The following is a 20,586-nucleotide window of genomic DNA, read 5'->3' on the forward strand; positions in this document are numbered from 1 at the left end:
TTTATGTGTAACATCAGCAGCTGGAAAGCACCAATGTTTTATCTCTTGTCACTCATTTAAAATAAATCGTATCCTTCTTCAAAATTGCCATGCAGGATAGATATCAAGGATTTGTATGATATTGTTCAGTGTTTAGAAAATATTTAATCATCACTGTAGGGTACAATTAGCATTATTCCCATTTTTCATGCCAACATGATTTGTATGGCAGCCAATGTATGCTAATTAGTCAAATTTCCCTAATTAATTTTTGTCGATGTGTTGTCCAAACATGACTTGAAATGTACAGCTTATTGTATTAAATGTATTAAAACTGCTTCTGCTTTCCACCGTATACCAGGGAATAATTTACTACCAACAGCGTTTACAACAATTTTTAAATGCATGTATTCTAATTAAAGTGAACATCCAACACGTTGGCAAAGAGTGAGTCATACTTCATAATAGCTCTACAGGGAAGAAGGTTTGAGTTATGTGTTCTTTCAAAGCAATGGCTGTGAGAATAAATTGATTTCTTTTGTACGAAGTACATTTTGTGCTGTTTGTTGCACGCCTAAAAGATGGATCAGTGAATATGGAAGTGTGAAGACTGGGCATGTGTCCTGCCTGGGACAAGGAAGGCAGCTGTGCTGCAGGACTACTTGAAAACTTTCTTGGTTTGCTTTTATTGCTAAGCTCAAAGCCCAATCTGTGCATTTTTATCACTGAGGAATGAGCAGATGTCACCCTTGTTACCATAGTTTCTGTCCAGTCACAGTGCCCTCTCAGAAAAACAAGAAGTGTAGTTTTATATTTGATACATATATTCCTTGGATATCTTAAAACAGAACTGCAACTTGTATATCCATGGACATGTAGTCAGGGTTTGACTCTTGAATGAGGCACGTGCTTCCCTGGGCCTAAAAAATTCTCCTTGTGCCCCAGAGAGGGCTGAAAATAAATGTCACCACAGCAATGCCTTCTGCAAAGAGCATTGGATGGTGTGCGAAGAACCTTTTGAAAACCACAAGTTATGGTGGAATGTGTGCAAAGAAGAAAGACATGAAAGGAATCAGTGCTGTCAGAACAGTAGCGGGTATTACCCATTTTTTAAATGAATTTTTAGCTTTTTCTTGTAGTTATGGTTCTCAGAATATGATGAACAAAGGGAGAAGAAGCTGTTCTTTAGGTAGCAAATTATGTGTGAAATGATATGATACATGCCAAGACAGATAGATAATCTTATTTTAAATGTGCTAGCAGAAACAAGTCAGAATGAAATCTCAGTACAGAGCTGAATCCAGGGGGCTTCAGAGACATATCACAATCACAATCACTACCCAAACATGTTTGTGATTTTCTGATCCATTACCACTTCCAACTTTCAACACATACTAAAATACTTGTGAAGTGAGACACAAATAGCACATGTCACTAAAAAACTGTAAGGAAGACTCCTCCTGCCCTAGCTTTTCCCTTCTCCTCCCTCCGTAGTAGATGAGAGCCATGGTAAATCTGTAAACCAGTGAAAATGCTGATTTTCTGACTGATTAATTGGGCTCATAACTGCAAAGGCAAGGAGACATTTCTGCAAGTGTTTAGATCAGCTTTGTCAGAAGTGAGTCTGTTGCAACAACTACACATTTAGTTCTACAAAGAACACATGGGGAATAAATCAACTTTTAGGCTTGAATTACAGTGCAGGAGGGATAATTACCATCACAGAAAATTTGCTTAGAAACAAAAACCTCTTGTAGTGCACAAACACCTGGAATAGAATTATGCTGAAAATTAATGCCAAGCATCCGATCAATATCCAGTGGGAATATTGACTAGTTACACCAGTCAGAGCTATGAGAATTTGTATTCTCAGAGGGAATGGAGAAGGAGAGTATTTGAAGAGACTTCCAAAAGATACTGAGTGATGCTGATGGCTCACAAGGATCCATTGTTCCCCAAAGCCCCAAGTACTGTAGAGCTATTTGGTTTGCAGACCCCATGTGCTTGCCAGGGAAATTACCTAGATGTTCATTATGGAAGGCCTGCTTCAGCCCTATTAATTAGACACTTGATTAAAAGTTGTATCAGAAATCCAAGATGTTCTTTAGGATCTGGACTGCTGGAGCTAAGCTGCTTTACACAACAGTCCTGAACCAAACTAAGCCAATTTTGCATTCAGCTAAGTACAGACTGGCAATTTGTTCTTCCCTGCAATGTGCGTTCCCATCCCTGCTTTAAAATCTAGTGATAGTATATTATATGCTCATTAAATTGTATAAAGCATTTCAAGTCTACCTAGGTAAAATCGTGCAGGTTACTGAATTTTGCAAAATTTTGCCTGTTGTAAAACCTTGGTTTCCTTGTTATTGATGCCACTAACTGTTCCCAGTCATCTGAAGTCCTCCAATCCGAACAAGATTTGTTGCAGTTATCTTGGAATGCGGAGTCAAGGCTATAACACAATCTAAGATCTTATATTAAATAACTATAAAGAGGTAGTAATTACAATATTATCAGTCCTAAGCACTAAGGTCTTCTGCCTCAGTTGCCAAGAATCATATCCCTCTGCCATTCAGAGGGACCCAGACAGGTTTGAGAGTTGGGCTCATGCCAATCTCATGAAGTTCAAGTGCATGGTCATGCATCTGGGTCAGGGCAATTCCAAGTACAAGCACAGGCTGGTCAGAGAATGGCTTGAGAGCAGCCCTGAGAAAAAGATTTGGGGATGTTGGTTGATTAACGTCTCAACACGAGCTGGTAATGTGTGCTTGCAGCCCAGAAAACCAACTGTATCATGGGTTGCATCAAGAGAAGCATGACCAGCAGGTCAGGAGAGGTGATTCTACTCTACACTGCTCTCATGAGACTCTTCCTGGAGTACAGCATCCAGTTCTAGGGCCCCCAGCACAAGAAAGATATGGAGTTGTTGGAGTAGGTCTGGAGAAGGGCCACAGAGATGATCAGGGGGCTGGAGCACGTGCCCCAGGACAAGCTGAAAGAGCTGGGGCTCTTCAGCCTGGAGATGGGAAGACTCCAGTGGGACCTTATAGTGGCATTCCACTACATGAAAGGGGCCTACAAGAAAGATGGGGAAGGACTTTTTATAAGAGGACAAGGCAAAATAGCTTTAAACTGGAAGAAGGTAGATTTAGATGAGATATTAGGAAGAAATTCTTTTCTGTGAGTGTAATGAAATACTGGAACAGGTTGCCCAGAAAGGTTGTGGATGCCTCCTCCCTGGAGGTGTTCAAGACCAGGCTGGAAGGGGCTGTGAGCAACCTTGTCTGGAGGGAGGTGTCTTTGCCTATAGCAGGGGATGGAACTAAATGATCTTAAAGGTCCCTTCAAACCTAAACAATTCTGTGATTCTATGATATTACTGCCCAGGCATCAGATAATTTGAAAAGAAATATGAGATTCACAGGGGTGATTTGATTTACAATTATTGAACCTTTGCTGCTGACTTTTAATCTTTTCTTCACAATCATAAGGCTTAAAACTTTCATTAAAAAAGAGAGAAATAAAGCTTTTCACCTGCTAACAGGACTGAAGGAATTAAAACTTCTTTTTGAGAGGGAAAAAAGTAATATATTTATCTCTGAGAAAAAAGATGGAAAAACTAATGTAGGATAAATTATATCTTAATCGGATAATATGGTTTTGGTTTGGAGGAAGGTTTTCCAGCATATAATTAGGCATTTTCTTCAGCATTTATGTCTTCTCATTTTTCTTAGAAAATGAAAACAGACAGCTCATGCATTCTACCTATAAATGGAATTATACCTCAGATATCCAGAACGTACACTGCTGATTTAGCATATGGTGTATTATGGTTGACAGAGAACAATCACATTTCTTTTACTCAAGAAGAGATTGCATTTTAGAGATGCATGGAATAATGCTGTATGTCATCTGTATATCACTTTGGATTACCACAAAGAAAAGTAAGACGTAAATCAGCAATGGTGTTATTTGCTATCAAAAGACCTCAGTAGGTTACCAAAGGAGAGTTTCTGTGTAAACAAACTGATCTTTATTTCTTGTGGTTTATTCCAGAGCAAATTGTCTTTCACTGGTTTATGAGTATTCTGGATTTTTCCTTTATCCTTGTTCTCATATTTCGTACAATCTTAGATGTGACTGCTGTGATGATTGAGTGTGATCTAAAACACAGTGACACAGTGTTTCTCTATTCTTTGAAACAGAAAACAAACTCCGGGGGGGGGGAAAACGAAGTCTTCTACTGATAAATAATTACCCAGGAGAAAAAAAATCCTGCGTGATCCTTAGAAAATCACCATTCTGGTTTATTATCTTTATGACTCACAACGGGGCTCTACTTCAAGACTGACCATTTGTGTTAAACTTTCAGTTGTTTTGTGATTTTTACTGGCGCTTATTGTACTGAAAACAGATTGCAAACACAAACTGTGATTGAGGAGTATTGTGAAACATCATCTCTGTAACGTGTACGTAAGCAAACACAGTTGGTATTCATCTAACAATGTATAGACGATAGGAAATACCTCTAGAAGAACAATTGTCAGGAAAATGACAGGCCTGGAAAAAATACCAGTGATGCCCAAGGAGATGTGCAGGCAGCTCTAGCGTGATTCCTGCCCTATTCCTTGTGGAGGAGAGACACCCTGGAGGCAGAAGTCATTTTGGTTTTGTTCCCTGCAGACTCATCAGAGGCAGGCTGCATCTCCTACGCATGCTGATGTCGTGCTGTGACCAAAACACATTTCTAATAAGGCTGGAGCTAGCACTGTCGCAGCAGATCTTTTCCACTTCTGGCTTCTGTATATGTCCCTGTTGGTGCAACTCTGAAGAGAGAGTACAAAAAGGGCAAGTGGCCTTCGAGGGACACAGAGATGCGGCATGCAGACAGATCTGCAAGCCAGTCCTTTTTTTTTAGTGTGTAACTAAACTGTAGGACTCACTGCCATGAGATGTTGCAGAGGTCAAAAGTATAAGTGGATTTAAAAAAAAAAAGTTGAACAACGTACAGGCAATGAAGTGGAAGTCCATCTGTAGCTGTTAAACACAGCAGTTGGGATGTAACATCCGATTTAGGAAGAATAACTGCTTTAGGAGGTCCATAAGTCACTGACTGCTAGAAACCAGATGTAATCACTCAGTACATGACTGTGCCTGCAAGTATCTATTGATCACTCTTAAAATGAATGGAATGGGTCAAATGGATCTTGGCCTTGGTCAGTTTTGTGTCCCAAAGGAAGTTTAAAATGGTGACAGCCTCATGATTGAATCCACATGGCAGCATGCCAGCATGAATGCTATTTTCGTCCTCCTACTTCTCCTCCTCCTGAATCCCACCCCAACTGCTGAGTGTTGGACATTTTTCCTTCTGTGCTTCAGGAATTTCCCAGTGTGCCACAGGAATACAGCTGAGAATGCTTAAATCTGATGCCGAAGTATTTTCCTTCTGTCTACAAATAATGCAAGTTTAATAATTCAGAGGTCTTTGCCACACAAACCCTATCACTTAGATGGCAGTAGAAGTAACTGGTTATTATAATCAGACATAGCAGTGGCTGCTGCTTCAGGTGATCACTGCAGACGTGGGAGAAATGGCTGAAGCTGTTAAGGCAATTTCACTCACACTTCATTGACCCTGCAGCCCAGCTGGTGGGATGGGCTCTGTGTGCACCCCAGTCTGCTCCTGCACAACTCAGTGGATGCACTTTGAGCTAATCTTGGCTGACCTTTAGCTGAAGCAAAGAAGAAACATTTGTATGAACCTTTCTGCCAACTCAGCTCTGCAGACAGTGCCCTCCAGCAGAAAGGTAATCATGTCAAAACTTCTACAGATATTTTCACAAAAGTTATTTAACACAACTCCACAGCCCAGCAAGAGCTCACTCCCTCTGTAGGCAATGCAGAATATAGATTTTTTTCCCTTTCATCCCTGAGACAGAGCTGGAGCTATGTTTCCACATAGGCAGCAGGTTGCTCAGACTGCCAAATTCCATTTTTTCAATACAAGGAAGAAAGACGCCACGCTGTGTTGCAGACTTCTGATTAAATTGGCAGAGCTGGAAATCATAGATGTCATCTTTGTACCGAAAAGAGTTCATTCCAATGTGGCTTCTACTGAAAAGCTGTTCCAGAACCAGATTCTTCTGATGATTAGAGACATTCTACATTTCAAATCTGAATTTATTCATTGCTCTTCTTCCTCCTTGGTGATTGCTGTCTTAATGCCTGTGTATTTATAGGCATCAATCCTAATATTAGAAAAGACTTTATGCAGAGCAATCAGGACAACTATGATTTGAGATTGTAAAAAGGACAATTTTATTTTTCCAGTGATGTAGATTTAATTATATCTTTGCTGTACCCACATCCTCTCTGCATAAGAAAATCAGAACTGGCAGCAGCTGGTTTGTTTGAAGACAGAAAGGGAAAGAAGTATGCCAACCAATAGCAAAAGGTTGAATCTTTTAATGTTTGCTTTTAATAATCCAGAATTATTTTAAAAGGGGATAGAACTCCTTCAGTACTAACTTTCTTCTCTCCAGTTGTCAGCATTCATAAAATGGAATAGACAATAAAGTAGAAACTATTCATTTAAAGAGATAATTTACTTATTCCTGGATATTTTATCACCATCCCACAAAACAATTAGCAACAAAGCAGAAAAAAATCCAAAACAAACAAACAAACAAAAAAATGGGTAGAACTTCCTCTTATTTTCTAGAAAGGTGATTTAAAATACTTGGATTTATAAAACACAAAATTAATTAGCAAAGAGCATTATAAAAGAATAGCTTGTGATCTGTGTGACTGCCTTTACAGGTGCCCTACCTTATTGTTTCTGGTGGAAACCAAATTAACAAGGAACAATGCATCAAGCAAAATGTAATATCCGTATCTTAATACAGTCCACAGGGATTCTCCCTTCTCCCTAAGTGTTAATATAGATGACAACAAGAAAAGTGATTTAAGAGCTTTTTTATTGCTTGGCAATCTCCATATGTTTGATTCATACATATGGACAAAGAGAGAATAGCTACTGTATCAGGAGTTAAAGGACTATGTTAATCTTCCTGTTCTTTCTCAGACTTCTGTCTGATCACTAGAAAGCTATTTGTTCTCTCTTTGTCTAAGTAAAACGATAAGAAAAAATACATTTCTTCAGCTTGTAGCTAACCATTTGAATTCCACTAAATGGTCTTCAAGTCAGGGGACATATCATATAAGAGCTGTAGGCACACAAATGAAAAGCTCAATGATAACAGCATCTTAAGTACTCATTATTGGTATTTGTGCATCTAGAAAACTGTGATGAGTTTAAGAGAAAAATTAAAAATCTATGGAGGTCACAATGATGTTTAAGAAATATCCATTCCCTTATTATTTTCTCAGTGTGGAGACCACCAGCCACAAGGAAAGCTGATTTTTCTGCTACAGGACTCAGATGCTGCTACAAAGGTAACAAATTTTCTCTCTCTCCTGTCTTCCTAACTTGGATCTATAACTGCAGCATTTTCACCTTATCTACCTCATACCAAAGATAATAAGTCTGAACTTATGTAAGAAAGAATTCTGCTTCACTCAATGTAGATCTGTTCAGCTGGAACACACACAATAAATACATTCATACCTAGACAATAAATTTTTAGCATAATCATACAAAGGATTCAGAATGAAATTCCTGTGTTGTTAACGTTGCCTTTAAAAATTAACACCACTGCTTAATTGGCTAAATGAGTTGGCTTTCTTGGAAGCACACAGATTGTTAGATAGCACTGCCAGATCTAACCAGCAGATAAAACACAGAAAAGGTATTGGAGTTGCTGGACAGCTCTCTGAAACCACTGGGTGAACTCATAGCAGCACTTAAAAAGGGAGAGGAGGGAAAGGCTGTTGGCATCATCTGAAAGGAGAAAGACAAAGCAACATTTTGCCATAAATCTAGTTGCACACATTTTGAATGATTGACATAGTTCTGTTCTTGGTAAATGGAAAAATAAATGATAGAGTTACAGAAGATGGGAGGCAGGAAGATCATAGAATAACAGAATCATTAAGGCTAGAAAGGTCACTAATGTCATCTAGTCCAACCATCAATCTGTCACCACCATACTCACTAAACCACATCCCTCAGTGCCATAGCTACCCTTTCCTTGAACACCTCTAGGGATGGTGATTCCATGAAGAAAGTAAAGGGATAATGAAAAAAAAAATTACATCAAATACCAAGAAAAAGCAAGATAAGTTGGACAGCAAATGAAAGAAAGGGATGAGTTCAACATTAAAAAAAGTACAGAAGAATTGGAGGACGACATAGAACAGAGAAACCCTGACATCACTCCTTGAAGAACTGAAAGACAAGTGGTTGCTGCCCAGAGGTGCTCTGCCTGACGATGTGGGAATGAGCACAAGTCCCACAGTCTGCAGAGATCCACATCACCTATCAAGCTTCTTCGTCCTGGTGACATGAATGACCAACAGTGCAGGCCCTGGAAGAGATTGACAAATAGCTCTTAGAACTTGGAAGGGACATGGTGAGAGGCAAAAGTGCATCTGGCACTTCAGTCAGAGGTTAAGGCAGAGTTGAAAGAGAGACCACAGCATGGGCTATTTGACATACACCCAAAGTACCTGTCGTGTACCAGGACCTCTTTCCACTGTCAGAGAAAAAGAGGATCCCTGGTCTAACCCAGAAGGATGTTTCCTGTGTTTGTGTATGTTCTTAAACATTTCATTTCTGCCTAAGGAGCGTGAGTTGTAAAAGCCTCCAGAGGTGGAAGTCATTGTTCAATTATTAACTGTGTTCTAAAAATTGCAGTGGACGTTTAGGACAAATGGAATTTAAAAAGAATTTGAAGAATGAGCTAAATCCAGATGTTATTAAAATAGAAGAGAGCAATATCATAGTAAAATTTTAATATTCCAATACCAAATAAAATTTGGTAGTGAACAAATGCCAAAAGTTTTAACATAATTCACAAAATTAGACTTTGTAATACAAAATTTGCCACACAAAAGAAAGTGTCTGGTAGTAGAAGTCCTGTTTTATTATGTTTGTCCTATTATATTTTTCTGTGCAAAACACGGGGCATGTTCAGACACTGCATTGTAGCTAGTTTAAGGCATTTAAAAGTCAACCTAGCTAGTGTTATTAGAGTTCAGTTTAAGGACCTGTAAGGATTTGCTGGAAATAACTATCATGTAATTTCTTATGTTGTCAGTTAAAATAGTTATTTTAAATAAAGGTATCAATACAAACCATAGAGGTTCTACTGAAAATTGAATAAAACAACCAGAGTGGATATAAGTACATTCTGAATGTGACAAAATAGCAGGCAAGATACTTGAGGTATTCCTAGGAAGATGCATTTCCAAAAACCTTTGCTGCATATAATAATAAAATTGTTATAACTTGTCACATACACATCTTGTTCTTACAGGTGTTGCATAAACTGTTAAGCAGTTCTGTGTAATTGGGATGATTTTGATAACTGTGTTTAAAGGTTATCTGGTATTTCCAGTAGGAAGTAATCACAAGAACTTCAGTACTGACATACTCCTCTACTGCTGCTGAGGTTCTTTTAAGAAAGTAAAGTTTCTTTGAGTTGGCTTTTGCTGAGCTGAAGATGGAAAAGCAAGTTGATTAGCGCAGAATTGAAGCTGAAGATAAAGGTAGAAGCTTTGAACTAAATGAGGAGTTAAATATTGGTGTCATGTTCAAGATATCATATAGTTCTGACTTGAAACAGTCTCTCTTCCCTCTCTCATGCAACTTTACAAGAAACATATTACAGTATTTTTAAAATATAATGAAATCCTTTTGCTACCTATATACTAACTCATTCTGCTCTAACATGGTATTAGGGGAACCCTGTGCTTCCGCTGCTGTCTTCTGGGCTTTTTCTCATTTATAGTAAGCAGTGTTATTGGCACCACACAAATAGAACACAAGTTGTGAGAACTGCAGATCACCACTCATCATCTTCATAGAATCACTTATGTTGGAAAAGACCTTTCCACCTGTGATGCAGCTTGTGGCCATTGCCTTATGCTCTATTGCTTGTGTCCTGAGAACAGAATCACAGAATCACAGAATGGCTAGGGTTGGAAGGGACCTCAAGGATCATGAATCTCCAACACCCCCTGCCAAATGCAGGGCCACCAATCACCCCATTTAATACCAGACCAGGCTGCCCAGGGCTCTATCCAATCTAGCCTTGAACACCTCTAGGGATGGGGCATCTACAACCTCTCTGGGCAGCCTGTTCCAGCACCTCACCACTCTCTCTGTAAAGAACTTCCCCCTGACATCCAATCTAAATCTTCCCTCCCTCAGCTTAAAATCATTTCCCCTTGTCCTGCTACAGGCAAGACACAGACACCCTCTCACTGCAATCTCTTTTCAGGTAGTGGTAGAGATTTACGAGGTTTCTCTTTTTTCCAGACCGAACAACCCCAATTCCCTCAGATGCTGCTCATATCTCTTGCTTTCTAGCCCATTCACCAGCTCCATTCCTCTTCTCTGAATGCATTCCAGCTACTCAATATTCTTCTTGTAGCAAGTGGCCCCACCGTACTTGAAATATGGTCTCACCAGTGCCATGCAGAGGGGGACAATCAGTTTTCTGGTCTCAATGGCCACACTATTTCTGATGCAGGCCAGGAGCTATTGGCCTTTCTGACCACTGCATTGGCCTTCTTGGCTACTACTTGTTCAGTAAGCTGAACAACCTTAGAACAATATAAAACTGTCTCCTTAGACTTATTTTGCTGCAGATATTTAGGAAGCCAAGGTTTGTTAGAAGATGAGCAGTCAGACTGGAGCTACATGTTTGACAGTTGCACAACTTAAATTGATGTAAGTAGTTTTCACATTTCACAGAACTATTGTGCCAGATTAGACATGGTTCCACAGTGAGCTGCGTTTGTTAGTTGGTCCAGCTACTGAAAAATCCTGACATTATTTTAAATGCTTGAGTGGGTCAACCTTTCAGAGCTCGGTTCTGCAAGCAGCCTTACCTACTTTGTAAAACTGGAACAGGGCCAGAATATTTCCAGCCAATCCTACTCCCGAAAAATAATTGATGTCACTGCCTCAATACCTTTGGAAACCAAAATGGCAGATTTTTTTCACCTGTTTCCTATTCACTTTACAAACTACAGGAGAAGGCAGAATCTGTGTATTTCCATTTTAAGGCTAGGGCAATCTAACAGTAGAAAGGAGTGGTTCTTTTTCACTCCTAATTTTCCCCTCCAACTTTTCTTGTATCCTAGAGATCTAGTGATGGTGGGGGTATGGGGTGTGTTTATTCAGCTGGTTGATTCAGCAAAATGTCTTTACTTAAGGGTGGGACATAAATTTTTCTTTGGGATCAGCCAGCTGCCCAATTCATCTGCCTGCCCACTGTAAGACCCAGCATTATTGGGACTGGTAGCAAAAGGGCAGGGAGGATAGGGAGTGAGTGAGGATTAGAATGGGGATGAAACATTCCCACATTTCTAACCGTCCTGTGGGGAAGAAAGTGTGCAGCAATCACTAGTTTCTCTGTCTTGGGCAGTGGCAGCCAGCATTCAGCTTAGTTTAGCTGTAAGCCAGTTTCTGGTTTCTAAGGAGATTTCTTAAGGACTACAGTCTAATTTAGGGCTTGGGCAGTCCTGGCTTTTCCCTTTTAGTTGCACTGACACATGGGTCATCAAGGAGGGACACAGCTGAGATTGCTGAGCCAGCAGGCAACAAGCCAAAAAGAATTTTTTTTCTTTTTTCTTGAGGGACCAGCTCCCTTTGTGCTTTTGGCTGAACAAAGAATGTGAATGTACAGTAGGGAGTGGGATTATAGCATAGAAAGCATGAGGTACAACTGCTAGCCTAAGTATGATCTACTGCTGAAAGGGCACATACTTGCCCTTTACTCAGTCCTGAGCACACGTCCAACCTCCCTCTTATGTGCTTAGATCATAGTGATGGATAGTGAGCAATCTCAGAGGAAAACTAATGTGCTTACTCTTTCCTTGTCCCTTGTCAGTTGCCTTCTGCAAGATTAGTGATCAGATAAGACCAATTCATGGGGAAGCAATATGAATGTTAGCGCTTGGTAGTTGCCAAGAAGGCTGAAGTGGGAGCCCAGAAGCCTTTTTTTGGCCCTCAGCAATAGGTTATGAGGTATCCCAGTGTCAACTTGTAGTCATCCATACACTTCACTTTTCAATTTGCGCTTTCACAAGCTATTTAAAATCACACACACACACACACACACACAAAGCCTTTTTGTGATCAAAGTCCTTAATACAGAAAACACAGCGTTCCTCTAGGTTCTTCTGTTTGCTTAGCAGTCTCCAAGTGAAGCACTCAGTGAAGAATTTTTAAAGCAAACGACGAAGTGAAATGCTTCCTCTTCGGATCTGCACTGTGCTCCTTAAACTGGGATTTATGAGTTTACTGAGTTGTGGGTTGCTGAACTCAACCAAGGATAGTGGGTACTCCACACCTCCAAAAAATCAAAGCATAAAATCAAGATCACTGCTACTGCACTGCTGGCATCACACTGGCCTCACATTTCAGAGATTCACTTGAGAGAAGCTTTGTTTTCCTGTTCTCTCTTGTTTCAAGTTTACTGCCAGTACTGACATTAAATCTAGGCTGGTGTGAAAATGCCTGTTAAATAAATGACAAAATAATCTTGACAAAAGATAATTCATGACTCAGATTTGTACTTAAAACATTTGTTTCTAACCAAGAAGTCCAACTGTTGCCAGCAGGAATGGCATAGTTCTTAGTAAATTTGGAATGGACAGCACGCTGTCACTCAGTAGGTTCTGATTCCTAATCAATGATGAGAAGAACCGCATGTTCTTAAAATCAAGAACATACTGTTTTTCCAAGTTTAAAGAAAATGCTGCATCCTCTCCTGTTCTTTTTCAGAATACATGGTGCCAAACTCACCTCTTCCTAAGCATGTGTGAACTCCTAATGAAACCAAAATCTGCTTCAACCAGAATTTAATCCTGCTAGAAAGTATAATAATACTCTCTCTTCTGCATTTCAGTGTTATGTAGTACTTTACTGTTCTATTTTCCATTTCTGAATTATCAGAAACAGTAGGAGCTCCTCTAAAATTATCCTATATTTGGTAGCACTGAGGCAACGCTTTACTCAAAGGGTGAAGCTAGGGTTTAAAGAGGGCCTTAGCATAAGAGATTATATTTAGTACTGGGGAAGCATATTCTAATAAATATTTGCTAGTTGGCTTACTAAGTGAAAGTATGTTTTCAGGCTTTCTGAATCTTACATTTTTCTCTCATTTCCGTTATGTGCAATGGCAAAGCAGAACTCCAAAAAAAGGACTGTAACCATCCAATTTTCAAGTGTCTTTATGATGCAAACAAAAGAACATCCATTGCAGGTTAACCAGAAATTCATCTGCCCAAGTCTCTGTCCCTTGCAAAAGATGACAGAAGTCAGATCAATTGGGCCATGGAAAGCCAGGTAATAAGGCTGGTGAAAACGCCAAGTCTCACTTTTCCTATGTCAGTCTCAAAGTATCTGTTGTTCAGTATGCACCTGCCCCTTTGAAGCAACAAAATGAACAGAGCTGGTAGACAGCTCTCATGCTGGAGGCACTTGATAGCTAAGATTCTCAAGCTGTCTAGGAATACGATTTCCCAAGATCCTCCTCCTGTACCAACATCTCACCATCTGCAATGAGAAGGACCTGAACAAGATGCTAAGAAAACCCATAACTGACTCCCAGTATCCATGTTGAACTGCTGCACAGGAAAGTTAGCACTGGCAAAGCTAAGAGCAAGCAATTTAAGAAAGGACAAGTGGGAGACTACAGTCCTAAGGTAGAAGGAAGCTAAATGAGATAAGCATGCACTCACGCTTCCTATGTACAGTAACATCCTCCCAGGATGCTAACTCATGTTGTCTCTAAGTGCCAGCAAAGGGTTCTTCTTCCGCAAGTTTCTCTAAAACTCTTTTAAAACCAAGTTCTTTAGAGAAATGTAACGTCCTTCAGCAAGATGTTCCAAAGGCCAACCAGGCTTTGATGACATCTTCTCTTATCAGCTGTTGCTGTTCTGAATGAGGCCAATAGTCATGTTAGGTTGCAGTGCATTTTCTTCCTATTCAGAGCCTTATGAAGTTTGGAGTTCCTGACACTATGGTCTAAAACTGGTTCAAACATTACTCTGGGCAGGCAATATGGAAATATGGAAAACAAGTAGGCTCTATATCTCATTCCTTTCTCCCCTCAGCATCCCCAAGTCTAGAAATTCCTACTGAAGGGAAGTATGACCAGTTTCCCTCTCTTTCATTTCTGAAAAAAGTGCATGGTCGTACTTAAAATATGGGAGTTGATATCCCACAACTATTTCTATTACAGCCTGGTGGTCAGAGTAGCTCAGATGTGGAGGAGCCCAGCATAAAATCCCACCTCTGTTAAAAATATTTGAGTCAATTGATCTGAGATGATGAGTTGAACTGTTAGCTCTCAAACTGTCAGGCTACATTTCCTTGGCACAGGATTCAGAGAATTCAACAATCCTATGGGACCAATGGTGGTGCCACTTTTGAGATTGCCTCCTCTCTCATAAAGTGCCAGTCACCTTAAAAATCAGATGTTCAGTTCCACCTGCCCCAAAGCATTTTGAGGCTCACAGAACACCTCAGGGGCAAGAGAAATCCAGGACCTCCCATTTGCAATTCTGAAATTCCAACACAAAAACAGACACAGCTGGAAGCTCTGTGACGGCCATGACTACACTTCTTTTACTGTGGAAGGAAAGGACAGAGAGTTGGGAAAAATGTTTATAGTACAGTTCCTAGTTCTCTAGGAAGTCTGTCTGTCTAGATTTTTTGCCTCTGGTTCTGATTTAAAGAAGAAAATAAAAACAACATTACAAAGAATATACTGACTTCTATATCTATCGCCCCCATGTCGATATCTGAAATAACAGTATGAGCAGACTGAGTACAAGAGAAAGTTCTTGCTGGAGACTATAAATTAAGAGAAGTGCTGACAGTCTTTTCTTAAAATTGGGAGCAGGAATGAATACAAACATATGCAGAGCTGAGTTTAATGGGAAAAATAACACTTTCAAGACTATTCCAAGTCCTGTCCTTAGCCTCCATGAGCTTCAGAAGTAATTGCTAAAGGATGGAGTCACAGTCCAGACACTCAGAGCCTTGTAGATCAAGAGCAGAATGCTGAATTTTTCCAAAACATTTTTTTCTAAGGCAATGTGTTTGGTGCACAGATGCAATAGAGCCTTGGTCTACCCTGCTTCAAAGATAAACAGTAGCAACTGCAGCAGCAAGTGGCCTTTGAGAGGAAGGTGAATTTATGATGTCTGTTGATCAGCTTTTATTTTTTGCTATGAGAAATAAAAGAATGAATTCAGTAATAGTCAGATGGTCAGAAGAGAATACAAGACACTGAATGCATGAGTGTACCTGAAATTACATAATAAAAGTAATGACAAACTATAAATTATGTTCAAATACTTTCACTTTCTCTGTCTTCCCCTCAGAATAAAAACAAGACAGAGAACAAAATACTGAAGCTGTGAGGACACGTCTAGTTGATATTTGCTCTACGGCAAAAGCAGCTGTAGAGGATCTTATATCTATAGAGAGACAGTGGAAGTATTTTCATGCCAAACTTCAAACTCAGCTCCAGTTCACAAGCCTTCTGCATCAATTCGCAGATAAACATCATAAATTTCCATTTCAAAATGGCAGTCTGTTTTTTCACCATAATCCTCACTAATCCAGACTTTCTTCACTCACTCTTGTTATTGCAGTGAGTTTGCTTACATTTCACATACGGTCAGAACAAGACACTTGTGTAAGTTCAAACATGTGAAGAACTGCACTAGGGTCAAATTTTGGTATGTCCCTTTGTCATTATGCTATACTGTGTTTTTTCATGTCTTCAAATTCATTCCACTGCAACGGAAAAGGAGGTTAAGAATTGTAAGGTTTTTATTTTGGATATATCAGAAAACAGTTTTGAAGCCTTCCTTTTTTTCAGAGTACAGAGTTCAGAAGAAGCCTTGAAACTCTGGGCTCTTTTGGGGAGGTAGGCAGCTTATATCTAACTGATTAATAAAATAAGTGCAAACAAAATCTCTCACCACTTGATTTTTTATTTTTATTTTTTCGTTTATCTGCATGATTTCTTGCTACTGTTACGGAACAAATAACTGCATTTTCAATAGAAAATCCACGTTTGATGTTTCCAAAAAGTGGACTTTTTCTTTTGGGGAAATAACCTTTGTCCCCCACTTACCATTACACTTCAATTTATTCTGTATGGAAAAAAAAAATTATCTGTGAGGTTGGATTTTAGTAAAAGGTGAAGAACAGCCATGCTACAGCCTGATTTCTCTTCAAAGAGTGCTGCTGGCTTCATAAAAAGGCCTGACCATGTTCTCTGATGTTTTATGTATTGCACTGGAAATGATCACTGAGTAAAGTATCATAAATAAGAATAGAATAATCAGAAGAAGTCTAAATAATGCTGAAATGCTCATGTAAAATGCTTTCAAGTGACAACTGAAGAATACTGACAGTGGCATGTGAAGTAAATTAGCATAAGCATTATGTTACTTATATTGTAATAATAATAACAACAAGTTAATGTAATCACTAGAGCAATGAAGTGATGACTCATTGCTCTAGGAAAATGACCAAGAAGCCACCAAAAGCCTAATAAATATAGTAATCAACATATACTCCCTGCCTTTGGTGTTCTCTGGAATTAATGAGACCTTCCTCCACCATTATAATAGCAGACAGAAAGAGATATTCTACCTTTATAGACTGGGTTGCATTGAGGCATTACTCAAAAGAGATCAATTTTACCCTGCAAGGCTTAGCAAGTTGGGATCAGAAAAGTGTGCCAGCAGTCAGAAGTTTGACCACTGTGTTGCCAAGTCCCTTCATGCTAAAAAAAAACCAAAAAATTGTAGCTTTAAGATTGGCATTGCTATTCCATGCTGCGTCACAGGGAGAGGTATGTGTATTAGTGTTAGTACAAGAGAGGGCAGAGCTCTGTAAAGAAGTCATGGTTCACTCTTGCATATTAAATTTAACCTCAATGTGGAGCCTGTTTCTGGGGTGAGGTAACTCATAGAACCCTCATTTGTACAACAGTTTCCTCTTGACTTCTACCTGCACTAGACCCGTTTTTCCCTGTCTTTTTGGGTCTGAATGACTAAGCTTTTCGGCAGCCCTTTCTCAAGATAACCTTTTTCTTCCCTATAAGGAATAGCTGGAATAACTAGGCCTTTGTATTTTAAGTTATTCATTAAAGTTAAATGGCTTTCTCTTCAAACTTGTCCTAGGGCAACTATTATAAGGTTAACCTTTCTATAGCTGTGAATCCAGATAAGTTGCTCAATTTCCTCTACACCCAGCCAGACACAAATATGTATGAATATGCCTTTTCCATGGTTCATAGCTGCTGCCTCAATACCTATTCCGATTTCCCAAAGCAGCACTGAACATCAAGAGAAAAAAAGGTCAAAAGCCATGAAATGCAGTTTTGAGAAAGGCAGTGAGCACCTCATTGTTTGTTTGTTATTTTTGTAAGACAGATGGTGATCCTCAGTACAATATCCTAAATATAGCCAAGGTATTTCACTTATTATAAGGTAAACAAACAAGTATCTCTACAAAGCAACTTGTTTAATGGAGCTTTTACCACAACCACGTATCCCCACAGAGCGCTGCTCAACCTTGCTGTTCTTTTCAATAGGCTTCTTCAGTCTTACAATGAGTCACTGAAATTTTGGGGACTCCTTGGTAGCCTCACCTCGAAAACATGTTACTTTCTGCTTTTGCTCTCTAGTTCAGATTGCACACTTCAATATTTTCCTAAAATTCTTTCCTAAAACAAAGAATAAAGAGATCTGATGGTCATACCTAAATCCAAGAACATGCGCACAGATCCACTGGGCACAATAAGGCAGACTGAGAATTAAAGAGCCCAGGCAAGATATAGCATTTCCTAAGGGACAAAATTCATCTCTCCAAACTACTGTTTTTGTTTTTGTTTTTGTTTTCAATTAAACACTATACACAGGTTGCATAATAGTGTATGCAAAGTGCTGGGGGGAGCACTAATCTCCACAGTGGCGATTAAAAGCACAAACTCAAACAGTAGGATATAAAATTTGTCAATGGAATAAAAAGCTCTGAAGAGATATTTTAAGGCTGTCAAGGAAGTTCATTGCCTCTGAACAGCAAATCATTCTTACTATGTCCTTCTTGTATCTGCAGATATTTGCAGTTCCTTGATTCGGCAGTGAGAAACAGACATTGTTAAATTTAATTACTCAAAAAAAAAAAAGTAAAACAAAACAAAACAAAAAAACACTGCAGGATCATTTTAAATATGTTGCTGCCTCTTCCACAAGATGGAGTGTAGTGATAGTATCTGAGGATTTTCAAACTGAATCAGTAGATTACATCTCCCCTATGTTAGGAAGAGCCTTTAAAGACTTCGGTCAACTACAGAAAAGCAAATCAGAGGCCCCTGTGGGGCAGTTGCTCACTGTTTAGTTATGGTTGTTTTAGATGGGAGGAACTCAGATGCATCCCAAAAAACAAATGGAGCTCACAACTATTGTATTTATTTTTTTGTTTTGTTTTGTTTTAAACTGTCCAAAAAAAAACAGTAGAACTTGGCAGCATTTTTTTCTCTGATAAAGAATGAAAGAAAAAAATAACAAACTCATACTTCTAGCCACTTGTTAAATACATTTAAATAATAAATGTAGTTTTATTTGGTTAAGAATTATTAACACCAGATTGCTTCCTTTGGCTTTGTGTTGCGGTTCTCAGCTCAGTCAGATAAGAGTGGTACTTCTTAAAAACCAAAGCAAGAGCAGTGGATGGAGCTGCCGGTGTTCTGCTGGTACATTGGCCTCATGTTCAAGAGACCCATTCGGAAGAACAGAAGCTTCCTTTTCCTCTCTCTCATGTACTGAGCTCATTGCAGGTGGCTGTGATCTGATACAGGGATCTGTTATTGGCTGACAGGTAACTGCAGTTTGAATAGGGAAAAGGATTGTGAAAGACTCTCCCTGACTCAGACATCAAGCAGTTCTGTGATATAATAGAACGCAAGAGAGCTCATATCAATTTGCGGTGTTCTAAACCCATTTAATACGATACAGCAAGTCTTGCCAAATGATACGTATTTTAATTATGACAATAGAACTAGTAGTTGAATTGTGTTCCAAGCACAGGAACATGCTTCCTTATGGGTTGGTTGATGTCCCATGCTTGGTAGTGTTCAAAAGGCATTTGGACAATGCTGTCAGTAATGTGCTTAACTTTTTGTCAGCCCTGAGGAGGTCAGGTAGTTGGACTGGATGATCTTTGTCCCTTCCAACTGCGCTATAATGTTCTGTTCTAATTCTGCTCTGTTCTGTTCTATCCTATCCTATCCTATCCTACTCTGTTTAATTGTAACCGTGGATCACAAAGACCTCAGCCACAAATTACAAGCTATAACCTTGCAATTCTCAGCATCGGGAGTCCCCCAGCTCAGGTTGAGGTTGATATGGTTTTGGCCAAATCTTCCTCCTTGGAGACCAAAGTGGGTTGTTCATCCATTCATGCGCATCACTAATTAGATGATGAGGCATTTGGCTACCTTAAGAGAGTCATAGTTACTCCCACCATTTTCCCCCACTTCATTAAATTTCTTCACTTTGACATTCAGAGCACTGGGCAGAAATCACTTTGCGTCAACAACTGCGTGTTGGCATAAAGGCTTATCTTAGTCCTCAGACATTAGTCAATGTACACAGTGATTGTCCCACTCTGCTCTGCACTAGTGTGGTGTTACCTGGAGCACTATGTGCAGCTTTGGGTACCACCATGTATATGGACATAAAACTATTAGAGACCATCCAAGGTTGGGCCACGAAGATGGCACATATGTGGAGCGGCTGAGGTCCCTTGGTTTGTTCAGCTCAGAACTGAGGGGCAGAGGGGAGGCTCATGGCTCTTCATGAAGGGAGTAGAGGTGCTGTCCTGAGCTCTGCTCTCTGGTGACAGCAGCGGGATCAGAGGGAACGGCATGGAGCTGTGTCAAGGGAAGGGCAAGCTGGGGGTTAGGGAAAGGTTCTGCACCAGAGGGTGGTGGGCATGGAACAGGCTGTCCAGAGCAGTGTCATGGCCCCAAGCTGCCAGAGTTCAAGATGCACAGGAAAAACACTCAGCCACAGGATTTGAATTTTGAGTGGTGCTGTGTGTAGCCTGGGGATCGACTCAGTGATCCTTGTGGATTCCTTCCCACTCGGGATATTCTAAGATTCTATGAGTTTATCATTATTTCTTCCTTTACATATGGAAGAGCTGCAACATCACCACCACAACGCACATGTCCAACCAGACAGGAGGTTGGAATTACTAGCTCTGCCTTCAGCACCTCTCTAACCCGGCTTTCCAAGAGTGCTGTCTCCGACTCAACAGCAGCGCACAACACGCTCAGAGGCGGGCAGCGATCGCAGACCCTCTCTCACTTGGCACAGGGCTCGGGCGCACCAAACGGGATCGAGGACGGGAACCGGGCAGCGCAGTCGAGAACCTCAAAC

The sequence above is a fragment of the Meleagris gallopavo genome, chromosome 2 (assembly GCF_000146605.3).
Source record: "Meleagris gallopavo isolate NT-WF06-2002-E0010 breed Aviagen turkey brand Nicholas breeding stock chromosome 2, Turkey_5.1, whole genome shotgun sequence".
Classification (NCBI taxonomy): Eukaryota; Metazoa; Chordata; class Aves; order Galliformes; family Phasianidae; genus Meleagris; species Meleagris gallopavo.